The 11,340-nt window shown below is 43.3% G+C and overlaps 1 protein-coding gene across 7 annotated transcripts in view; it reads left to right on the top strand.

The window, feature by feature from the left end:
- Nucleotides 1-1,215: 1,215 nt before the first annotated feature.
- The window catches only part of slc25a15a (solute carrier family 25 member 15a), a 30,053-nt gene continuing 19,928 nt past the window's right edge, over nucleotides 1,216-11,340 (top strand). For 2 of the 7 annotated variants that reach the window (XM_045704116.1, XM_045704119.1), the window contains exon 1: nucleotides 1,216-1,631. The gene's annotated coding sequence lies outside the window, so the exon portion shown is untranslated. Of the gene's footprint in view, nucleotides 1,751-11,340 lie in introns of all 7 variants that reach the window. The other 5 variants (XM_045704115.1, XM_045704118.1, XM_045704120.1 and 2 more) reach the window with 4 other exon arrangements.

Raw genomic sequence — 11,340 nt, 5'->3', positions numbered from 1 at the left:
AGAGAGAGAGAGAGAGAGAGACGAGAAAGAGACTTCACCTTTTTACAACACAACCTCCTGTGAAAAGGAGGAGTTATAAAATGAAAGGGGAGGGATTTTCTGTCAGTCACGGTGTTGTTATTGTAAATTGCATAGCGGGACAGGATGAGAGAAAACCCAGATTTGTTCACTTTTACAAATCATCACAAAAAAAGTGGCTGAAATTGCTATAATATTTATATAAAAAAATGAATATACTACTTTAATTGCCCCCAATGAAAATATAAATAGCTATTTGCAAATAGCCTAATAAAAACGTCTGAAATAAGGCTGATCTGAGGGCGTTCTAATAGAACAATACTAAACTACCAAAAAGGTGTTCGCGTCGAGGTGATTGAGCGCTATTTGGGATCGGCAGAGGAGTCTCGTGGAAAAAATGACTGTAAACCTCAGAAAATGATTATTAATGATTATTATACAATCTTCATGAATCATACGGATCATCCACTGCTGAAGTCTATACATGCTCGTTATCTACAGATGCCTAGTAGACAGCAAATCACTTTCTTCAAGTGCTTATTAGTTATCCAATGGAAGTCAGAGGAACTGGATATTAAAACATTACATTTGTTTTTTTATCATAATGAGGATAATAATGACGATGATGAGAAGGAGGAAGAACAGAAGTTACATTGAGATTTTGTAAGTTTACACTTTTAACCTGGATGATTTAGTTAGGGCTTTGGTATGAAAAGTACTACATTGGTCATAGTGAGGTTATATATAGGCCTATATCTGCCCCGAGGCTGCTCCAATCCAACTCTTGACAACATACACTCATTGGACAACACTGTCAACCAGCGAAAACAGCCCACACTCCAGGCCGACTCTTTGCCTATGCTAACATCTTTTGGCCATTTGCAGGTACTACCACAGTTTTCTTTATCATTTATATAACTTGGCAAGTCAGTTAAATTAACAAATTATTATTTACAATGACGGCATACCCCGGCCAAACCATTACCCAAACCATACACTGGGACAATTGTTCGCTGCCCTATGGGACTCCCAATCACGGCCGGTTGTGATACAGCCTGGAATCAAACCAGGGTCTGTAGTGACGTCTCTAGCACTGAGATGCAGTACCTTTAGACCGCTGCGCCACTCAGGAGCTTGTGCCAATGTAGGCTTATTTCCTGTACAAATCAGGTACACACACAGTAATATGTTGCATTATAGCCTAACGTCTCGCACTTCTTTCACAATCACAAAGGTTTTGATCACAGATTTAAAAGTTTAAATGTATTCCTGGGACATGCTCCAGCCAGTACACATTAGCGCCTTTGCGCACTACATGGGCGACAGCGTTCCAAAAGCAGGTGAAGACGTGTTCGTGACATAAGAACTAAATCAGGAAGAAAAGACATCAAGGAACGTTAAACTGGCTGGCAAGGAACTTCCGCGATTATCTGACGGAATTAAGCATGAGTGGATTTGGCATAGCGCGTCCGTGAAGGAATGTGGATTACATTTCAGTCAACCATCCACATCCAACTCTCAGGTCAAGTGACATATTTCTGGATTTTCCCGGCAATAATGCATGTTATTCTGGACACGAACATTTTGTATATCTCATGATGTAATAGTGAACGGTATGTGAAATGGTCTTCCGCTTTAATCTGGGTGTAGACAGTCTATTGTAACTACAACAACGCTACACCGACAAATAGGCAAAGCAGACAGACTGACACGGCTACTTCCTTGGCTATTGGTAAGCCTCGATTCAAACATAATATTCAGACTATGATTCAAATATATGGCTATGATATGCACAGGGTTTGGTAAATTACTTTACTTTCTAAATGCAATCCGTTACGGTTAATAGTTACCTTTCCAAAAATGTAATTAGTTAACTTTTGGATTGCCCAAACTCAGTAACGTAATCCGATTACTTTCCGTTACTTTTGGATTATTTTCCGTTTAAAGAACCGTAGAAGTAAACATCATTTGGCGTGTCATCAAAGTGATCTCTGACTTGTGTTCAGACTGGTTCAGGTGGAACAAACTTAAACTTGCACCTTTTTCTATTTTTCTTTTACCATTGGTGAATTTAATGTAAATGAAATAAACACAAAGGTGTCATAATGTCAATTTTTTTTCGAAAAAACATAATTTCTGAATTTAAAAGTAATTCAAGAAGTAATCATCTAGTTTCTCTAAAGTATCTGTAATCTGATTACATTAAAAATAAAATAAAAAGTTAGCAGATTACATGTAATCAGTTACTCTCCATCCCTGTGGGTATAATATGGTTTAATATTACCTATAGATTACTATTGGCAGGTCTTTAATAGGTTCAAGGCCATGACAAGCATAGTCTTCTATCCGGTTCTGAGGACATGAATGGACACCTGAACTGGAGACCCATCATTAGGCTAACCTACGGGACCTGTCAAGGTCGTGACCCAAAATGGCACCCTGGTCCCTTCGTAGTGCACTTCTTCTGATCAAGGCCCTGGTCAAAAGAAGTGCACTACATAGGGAATAGGGTGCCATTTTTCGACGCCTTTCAATCTGCTACCTCTATACTTGAAACCAGGTTTAGGACATCCATTAGGGTTCTTCAGTGAGTATGGGGTTTAGCACAATGACTGATCTGCGTGTAGATTTACTTTCCTCAAGACATAATGACAATATGTTATTTGGTAATTATAGATGGTAGTTACACACAGTAACGGTGATACTATCCCACGATGACTGTTATGTAAGCTTGTAGTTTTTGATAGAACGTACAGGGACAGTAGAAGGGTGTTGCTAAATCATCCCACTTTACTGCCACATGTAATATTTGTATGAGTTTAACTTCTGTAACACCCTGTGAATGTTTACTGTGGGTGGTGTGTCCTTCTATAACAGCCTGTGAATGTTTACTGTGAGTGGTGTTGTGTCTTTGGCTATGCCGGATTAAGTGATATGACATGCTAACCTATAAAATTCTTTCTCTGTAATTAATATTACCTGATTAAGCTAATCATGTAAATGTAATTAACTAGAAAGTCGGGGCACCACGGAAGAACGTTTAGAGAGCCGTTATCTTCCGAATAAACTCTTAAAATACTTAGTAATATTTTACATCGATAGCAGTCAATATTAACCCTTATCTTATTTTCAGTCTCATAATGAAAGTTGTAAATTCTTGGCTATCTTCACGAACCCTGGCTAACAAGTGGAATCAGCAATACGAAATTGGGTTTAATTATTTATTTACTAAATAAACTAATCACACAGAATTACAAATACACAGAATACAAATGATGTCATACAGAAAACGTCCCGGTGGACGGAACCTGTATGAAAGCTGGTTACACAAAGGAAAGGGGGTTGGGCTTGAATGAAAGAGCGGGAAGACTTAGCATAGCTGCTGTTTCTTTGTTCCTATCGTAAATACATTATCTTATGCATTCTAAATTACCGCCCATTTGGAAAAGGAAAATGCAATAAATACTTACTCTGAGCTGCGCTTCGGTAGATTGGTCGTAGATGCTGGCCGGGTTGGCCAACAGATCTTCCTGTCCTCGGAAGAATGTCTCTGGTGGTAAATTGGATACGTGGTGGTATCTTCGTCTGTCTGTTAGACTGGATCCGTCGTCCGTCCTTTCCTAGCCCCCGTCTACAGCGGCCGCTGCTAACTCAAAGGCTAGGAAGTATCACTTCTGTAGTGAATAAGCTCAAAGTTCATACCATTCGCCACCAAAGCTCACGCCGAGGTTGGCTTAGTTCTGTACTTGACATGTGTGTCCTTCTAACGTAGAGGCTGCAGACCTCACGTACTGGAACTTGTGGTTATCTTTTCATCAAAGGCTTATATAGTGGAGAGGGGGAAGGATGTGTTTCATCGTTTATAACCCCTGTCTCTTCACAGGGGTGGGCCACTGATCAAGCAGGGCACTTTCCTTATGAAAACCCAATTCTCTCATTTGGAAGCTAAAATTACATTTAATCTCCTAACAAACAATTTCAATATCAAACATTTCAATTGCATAACAATTCCATGTGACTCTGATAACTAGAGGGTGTATACTTTCCCAGGTACAGTTTATGTCGTCCTGTCATCAGTCATAATGTCTCAGATGACAACCGAACTGACATCCATACTCATTACGTTCCAAAGCATATTTCCAACTGGTTTTATTACCAAAATATGGTTCCTTTCCCCATTTGTTTGATGTTCCCAGACTCTCTATATTTAACAGGACAGCAGTCCTTCAGGACAGCAGTCCTTCAGTAGGGTCAGAGAGGGGAAGGGAGAAAGGTATTTATGGGGGGGTCATAAACCTTACCCACAGGCCAACGTCATGACAGTCCCCCCATGTTGGGTTCAATCTTGCGATTAACCTGCATGTTGTAAACCAACATAAAAATGAACGTGGGTTGTCCTGGTTGTGGATCATCGTTGTGGTCCCCATCTGGCGGTCGACCCGGGTAGGGTGTCTGCAAATGAAGAAGTCCGCTCCAAGGCTGGGCAGCAGATGTCCAGTTGGTGGTTGCTATTGCAGTCCCCCCTCTGGTGGTTGACCCGGGTAGGGTCTCTGCAAATGAAGAAGTCCGTTCCATGGCTCGGCAGCGGATGTCCGGATTGGGATCGCTGTTCCGGACCCGTCGTCTGGTCGTCCAGACTGGAATATCTGGGCAGTAACTTAGGCAGATGTTAACAACGCACGCACGCACACACACTCATGAATTATATCATTACATTTCCTCCCAAATGAGCGGCGTTGTGGCACTAACTGATGGTTGTATGGGGGAGTTGTTTATGGCTTTATCACTTTCTATGTGCCGAAGAAAATGAAACAAAATGAATGAAAGCATAAACAAAACAAAATATAGTTATGCCACCTTAATCATCTAATTGGACTGTATTCTATCTACGTCCATAGTCTTGGCAAAATGACACTATCATGGCATTGTCTAATGTCATATTTAGGGCTTTCCTAATTTGCGGGGTGGCGCTTAGGGTACTATCCTAAGTTGACAACTATATGATAAGTCTACAGCTGTAAGGCACTAGTTTTGGGCAGTCTACAGGGATGACCTATGGACTTCTGGTTAGAAAACTGGTGAGTGCTGTAGAGTCAAAGGCCTAGAAGTAAATGTTCAACTTTACTAAGGCTGGTATTTTCCTTGGACCCTTAAGTGGTCCTAGCATAAATCCTAATTGGATGTTCCGTTGTGCATGTGCGCTTATGCTTACACAAGCGCGCATGTCAAGGGAAGAAAACCAAGTATCCGGGCAGATTACAACTTGTTCAGAATGAGTCTGACGTAGTCAGGTAATTTTCAGGTCAATGCCTGGAGGTCAGTCAGAATTGGTGTCAAGGGAGTCTGTAGTAGTTTTTCTACAAGTCACTGTGTCTTCCACTATTGTAGATGCGATAGGTATGAAGTCTATTTCATAGCTATGTTATCCACGGAGGAGCTAACCTCACGACGGAAGTACTCTTTAAGTATTGGACCAGTCATACGTGGTGTGATCATGGTTCATGACTTCGAATAACTTTTCTCCTGAACGGAGTGTTCTATTTATTAGTGGCATGTGTTAACCATTGGAAGAGTGCAATGGAGATTCCCTTCCCCGTGTTGCACTCTGAGTGACTCCTATGTCGCTATTATCAATAGCAATTTAACTTGTGAGGTTACTAATCCTCTTACTGAGTGTTGCTGGACTGACTGTGGTATTGGTACTGGTATTCAAGGGGTCCAGTTGTCCTACCGATTTATTCTGAAATATTATCTACCGGAACACATGATTGGAGGATATTACTAGTTGTATTGTAGTTGAACCTACACATGGCAAGGAATGATTATTGTTGCCATTTGTTTTGGAGGTGGACAAGTCCATTGGACTTCCTTTACGACCAGTGTGGTACACCTCAGTACTATCTTAGATGTGTTCTAAGATAATCCCCGTCTAGGGGCCTGTCTGCTCCTCACTGTTCTCATAGGGGAGTTTACAACTAGATTTGATTTATGCTCTGGCGGCCTCGTACGGTGTTGTCCGTAGTCTCGACCCCCCCCACCGGCCTCGATGAGGCTCATCATGGGTCTGGGCTACTATTCCCCCCCTTTGGGTCTCGGGACCCCCCCACCAGCGGGTGGTGTTGGTGTCCAAGGCGCAAATGAAAAGGTCGGACCCTATGTACGAGTTGTCAGCGGCCGCGTTATTATGAGAATGGCTGTAACCTTTCAACCAAATCTCCTGGTGTTTGTGCTTCAACACGCTCAGTGGCTGTCGAGGTCTGTCAGTCACCATCGCGTCCGCGTGTGGCAACCTCTTCAGTATCTGCAAACTGAGACGAGGATATCGGTCTGTGATATCGCAAAGTGTTTCACCAGTGGGAGTCATCGGGTCAGTTGCTGGACTGACGCCATTAGTGTCATTGTAAGGGGTGACAGTCCCCAACAAAGCAGAAGGAGTATCATCGGAAGCAGAGTGTACTCTGAGCATCAATGTTTTTCTTGCTGAGACGGCCGCAGTGCTTGCGGAAGTGTCCGAAGCGCAAGAGAAGTTCATCTCAACTACCGTATTGCACGACTGCAAGGAGGAGGGAAGTTGCTCATTCACAGAGACAGCTGGCTCGAAATCATGAAAAGAATGGTCAATCAGATTGGCTGATGGAATGTGTAAAGATATCGTAATATCTCCTTGGATCGGATTCGGTACCAAGAGGTTTCTAAATGTCTTTTTCCCAAGGGGTGCTTTCGACAGATACCCCTCGTGAATGACTGCGTTGCAGCTAGCGTTAGGGGAAGACAGTGTGGTCAGTGGAGAAGGCACTGTGGCCTGTGACCATACCTGGTTGGTTTTCCAATCCATCAATGGGAGTAATCGATCCATCAAGTCTGCTCCAAGTAGCAGGGGTACAGTTTCGAGGCTGGTAACATACACAGGGTGAACGAGCGATACGTCCTTGAAGTGTAGTTTCCGCATGACTCTCAACGTGAGAGGCGAGGTAGTCTGAGTGACCCCTCGAAGTGTAGTTTCGCATCGCTCCACTTTTAACCAATGTCGTGTCTTTGGGGTAACATTAAACTGAAGACATGTTTATCAATTAACTCCCTGTAATTATTATCACGCGATCAAACTGATTCATCGTTTAATTGTAATTTACTAGGAGATCGGGGCACCAAGGAAAATATTCAGATTACAAAGTTATAATTTTCCTAATATAACTTTCCTATATTATAACATTATATATTATATTCTATTATAGTATAGGCCGATTATCTTCTGGTTTAAATGGTGTATTTTACCTCGCGTCCAGTCTCATTCCAAACGTCGTAAATTGTTGTATCTGCACGAACCCAGTCTTTACTAAGAGTCATCCATACATCAATTGTCTTAAAATCATTTATTTACTAAACTAATTAATTCACAGAAAGTATACAAACAGTAATTATCATCACAAAGAATTGGTAGAGTAATGTGCCCTAGTGGGCTAAAACAGGCATGGCTGGTGTCTTGTTGAACAATGGGTCATAAAGGGCAGCTGAGAAGGTACACAGAGTTCATTAATATTAACAATTGACAATTGAACGCTCACTCATTCGGGAACAATTGCAATCAATATATATTTACGCTCAGTGTGTCGTCGGGATCCTTGTTGGAGCGTCGTTCGGTTGGAGAGTTTTGTCCGCGTTCTCTCTCTCTCTCTCTCTCTCTCTCTCGGTTAGAAGGGATCTTTCAAAGCGACATTCATTAATGTCGTCATAGAATGGATGTTTCGTTGGTCTTCGCGTTCAATGATATAATTTCTAGCTGCAGACTATTAATTAATATCAAAGACTTGTTCTTATTCTGTCGGTATCAATAGTCTAAAAGTTAACCACGTGGTATAGTTCACTTTCAGTAGAGTACTTGGATGGTCAAACCTATTGGCCAACTCGCAATGGAGTGGAGGCCGGGTCTGAAGAAAGTAGATCAGGCTATGGTTTTATAGTGAACATGTCACATGACACCTGGTCCTGTCTGTGTCCCTGGGGGCGTGCCGATGACTGAGTTAAGCTTGGTACAGAAGTATAATTCTATCACATTAACATCAGTACATAGCATCTCAATGTATTACAAATAGCTTTATCCTTATTAATACATTCTATACAACCATGTGGATGCAAGTCTCAAGGCTGAGGCTATTATATAAACCGTTTTATGGTAATATGGCTATATTGTCTCTTCTGAGTATCACAAAATTGTACCAAGCGGACCAGTTCGTAGCTGGATTCTTCACCAATCTTCCATACCTTCTCCAGAACACAAATGTCATTCGGTTCCCCAATTCTGTGAGTTGGAAGAATTTCCTGTGTCTCTCTATGGGACCCCTCTGTGTCTCAACTGGGCCATGTGGTTGTAAGATTCTCCTCTGGAATTTTACAACCCTTTCACACAGGGCCTGGGTGGGGGGAGGTAGGTTGGGGGGATGGTGCAAGGGGGAGGGGGTCAACTGTCCTCCCTGTACTCAAAGAGGCCAACGTCATGACATACCCCCTGGTGGTTTGGATCTTGTTTATCCTGCAAGTTACAAATCAACATAAAATCATGACCACGTGATGTCCCATTGGTAGATCATTGTTGCAGTCCCCTCTGGTGGTTGAACTGTTATAGGCTCTCTGGAAGCGGAGCAGTCCACCACAAGGATGGGCAGTTGATGTCCGGTTGGTGGTCGCCGTTGCGGTCTCCTCTAGTGGTGTACCTTGGTAGGTTCCCTGGAAGCTGCAAAGTACCCCAGGAAGGGCCAGGGGATGTCCTGGTTGGTGATCGCCGTTGCGGTCCCCCCCTCTGGTGGTTTACCTTGGTAGGCTCTCTGACAGCGGGCATGCCGCCACAAGGATAGGCTGTGGGTGTCCGGATTTGGGGTCGCCGTTCCGGACCCGTCTTCCAGACTTTAAGATCTGGGCAGTAACTTAGGCAGATGTTAACAACGCACACACACTCATGAAATATATATAATTACATTCATTCCCCAATGAGCGGCGTTGTGGCACTAAGGGATGGTTGTATGGGGACTTTGTTTATGGCTCTATCACTTCCTACGTGTCAAAGGAACTGAACTGAAAAGGAATGAAAGCATAAACAAAAAAAATATACAAAATATAGTTCTCACACAAAAAAAATCATCTAATTGGACTGTATTCTATATACGTCCAATGTTCTGGCAAAATGATTATCATGGCATTGTCTCTAATGCCATATCTAGGGTTTTTCCTACTTGGTGTGTTGCTTAGGCGCTATCCTAAGTTGATAACTATATGATAAGTCTACAGCTGTAATGCACTAGTTTTGGGCAGTCTACAGGGAGGACCTATGGACTTCTGGGAAGAAAACTGGTGAGTGCTGTAGAGTCAAAGGCCTAGAAGTAAATGTTCAACTTTACTAAGGCTGGTATATTGCTTGGGCCCTTAAGTGGTCCTAGCATAAATCCTAATTGGATGTTCCGTTGTGCATGTGCATTTATGCTTACACAAGCGCGCATGTCAAGGGAAGAAAACCAAGTATCCGGGCAGATTACAACTTGTTCAGAATGAGTCTGACGTAGTCAGGTAATTTTCAGGTCAATGCCTGGAGGTCAGTCAGAATTGGTGTCAAGGGAGTCTGTAGTAGTTTTTCTACAAGTCACTGTGTCTTCCACTATTGTAGATGCGATAGGTATGAAGTCTATTTCATAGCTATGTTATCCACGGAGGAGCTAACCTCACGACGGAAGTACTCTTTAAGTATTGGACCAGTCATACGTGGTGTGATCATGGTTCATGACTTCGAATAACTTTTCTCCTGAACGGAGTGTTCTATTTATTAGTGGCATGTGTTAACCATTGGAAGAGTGCAATGGAGATTCCCTTCCCCGTGTTGCACTCTGAGTGACTCCTATGTCGCTATTATCAATAGCAATTTAACTTGTGAGGTTACTAATCCTCTTACTGAGTGTTGCTGGACTGACTGTGGTATTGGTACTGGTATTCAAGGGGTCCAGTTGTCCTACCGATTTATTCTGAAATATTATCTACCGGAACACATGATTGGAGCATTTTACTAGTTGTATTGTAGTTGAACCTACACATGGCAAAGAATGATTATTGTTGCCATTTGTTTTGGAGGTGGACAAGTCCACTGGACTTCCTTTACGACAAGTGTGGTACACCTCAGTACTATCTTAGATGTCTTCTAAGATAATCCCCGTCTAGGGGCCTGTCTGCTCCTCATTGTTCTCATAGGAGAGTTTACAACTAGATTTGATTTATGCTCTGGCGGCCTCGTACTGTGTTGTCCGTAGTCTTGACCCCCCCACCGGCCTCGATGAGGCTCATCATGGGTCTGGGCTACTATTCCCCCCCTTTGTGCCTCGGGACCCCCCCACCAGCGGGTGGTGTTGGTGTCCGATGCGCAAATGAAAAGGTCGGACCCTATGTACGAGTTGTCAGCGGCCGCGTTGTTATGAGAATGGCTGTAACCTTTCAACCAAATCTCCTGGTGTTTGTGCTTCAAAACGCTCAGTGGCTGTCGAGGCATGTCAGTCACCATCACGTCCGCGTGTGGCAACCTCTTCATTATCTGCGAACTGAGATGAGGATATCGGTCTGTGATATCGCAAAGTGTTTCACCAGTGGGAGTCATCGGGTCAGTTGCTGGACTGATGCCATTAGTGTCATTGAAAGGGGTGACAGTCCCCAACAAAGCGGAAGGTGTATCATCGGAAGCAGAGTATACTCTGTGCATCAATGTTTTACTTGCTGAGACGGCCGCAGTGCTTGCGGAAGTGTCCGAAGGGCAAGAGAAGTTCATCTCAACTACCGTATTGCACGACTGCAAGGAGGAGGGAAGTTGCTCATTCACAGAGACAGCTGGCTCGAAATCATGAAAAGAATGGTCAATCAGATTGGCTGATGGAATGTGTCAAGATATCGTAATATCTCCTTGGATCGGATTCGGTACCAAGAGGTTTCTAAACGTCTTTTTCCCAAGGGGTGCTTTCGACAGATACCCCTCGTGAAGGACTGCGTTGCAGCTAGCGTTAGGGGGAGACAGTGTGGTCAGTGGAGATGGCACCGTGGCCTGTGACCATACCTGGTTGGTTTTCCAATCCATCAATGGGAGTAACCGATCCATCAAGTCTGCTCCAAGTAGCAGGGTTACAGTTTCGAGGCTGGTAACATACACAGGGTGAACGAGCGATACGTCCTGGAAGTGTAGTTTCAGCATGACGCTCAATGTGAGAGGCGAGGTAGTCTGAGTGACCCCTCGAAGTTTAGTGTCGCATCGTTCCACTTTTAACCAACGTTTAGTTGGCTTCAAAGCCCTTTTGAGATCAT

The sequence above is a fragment of the Salmo salar genome, chromosome ssa20 (genome assembly GCF_905237065.1).
Source record: "Salmo salar chromosome ssa20, Ssal_v3.1, whole genome shotgun sequence".
NCBI classification, from domain to species: Eukaryota; Metazoa; Chordata; class Actinopteri; order Salmoniformes; family Salmonidae; genus Salmo; species Salmo salar.
This window is presented reverse-complemented; position numbering and strand designations above follow the sequence as displayed.